The sequence below is a fragment of the Fragaria vesca genome, unplaced genomic scaffold (assembly GCF_000184155.1).
Source record: "Fragaria vesca subsp. vesca unplaced genomic scaffold, FraVesHawaii_1.0 scf0510659, whole genome shotgun sequence".
NCBI classification, from domain to species: domain Eukaryota; kingdom Viridiplantae; phylum Streptophyta; class Magnoliopsida; order Rosales; family Rosaceae; genus Fragaria; species Fragaria vesca.
In genome coordinates, this window is record NW_004441134.1 from 139 (window position 1) to 1166 (window position 1028).

The 1028-nt window shown below is 39.0% G+C and overlaps 1 non-coding gene across 1 annotated transcript; it reads left to right on the forward strand.

The window, feature by feature from the left end:
• Positions 1-937: 937 nt before the first annotated feature.
• Positions 938-1011, forward strand: TRNAD-GUC. Its single transcript has one exon. It is a non-coding gene; the product is annotated as a tRNA-Asp (tRNA).
• The last annotated feature ends 17 nt before the right edge of the window (positions 1012-1028 follow it).

The window sequence follows — 1028 nt, forward strand, 5'->3', positions numbered from 1 at the left end:
AACAGAGATCCAACATATTTCATTGAATGATTGATAAAGAAATTTGGCGCAGCCTCTGAACTAAATTATGAACTAATTTATTGGCGGAAAAAATGCTATAGAATCGTGAAAGATAGAAAGATCCTCCGTATCGAGTCATACCATACCATCCCATTCCATTATATTGACAATTTCCATTATATTGACAATTTTTAAAATTATGCATACTATCTGCATAGTATCAGGGCGGCCGTTCAAGTATGGTATGCCCCCATCGTCTAGTGGTCCAGGACATCTCTCTTTCAAGGAGGCAGCGGGGATTCGATTCCCCTGGGGGTAGGGTACTACGAAAGGAAGTTGATCATGGATTATCAATAAGCCTGGAATTTCTTTTTCCTGGGTCGATGCCCGAGCGGTTAATGGGGACGGACTGTAAATTCGTTGGCAATATGTCTACGCTGGTTCAAATCCAGCTCGGCCCAAAAATTCGCCGATCTACCACGAAATGGTATCATATAACCCATTTTGTGCTCTTCAGAAATGCCCGATCCCCCCCTCCCCAATACGGAAGAGAAATTTGCTTCTCTGCTATATCTATAGCACTCTTTATTTACTATAGTTACTCATTTTTCCAACAAATTAGGATCTTGATATGATAATGGTCTTTATTCTTATAAGGATCTATAAGTATAAAATACAATCTAAGGAAAGGGATAAGAAAAAAACCCTTTTCATTGAAAGAAAAATTATCCCATTTATTTGGCAATAAGGAAAGGGTTACTAGTAATCCAGGTCGGTCTCACTAAAGCGCAAGCGCATACTCATATGGGTATCATATATATCACTCACGGCTCTGTTACAACACGCCAATTTGAATCTAAATTCAAAATTGAAGGGGTTAGAATAAAATCATAAAAATATGTATACATAATACTTTATTTTATTATGGTATTTACTTGGGATTGTAGTTCAATTGGTCAGAGCACCGCCCTGTCAAGGCGGAAGCTGCGGGTTCGAGCCCCGTCAGTCCCGACGGATCCAATAAAAAA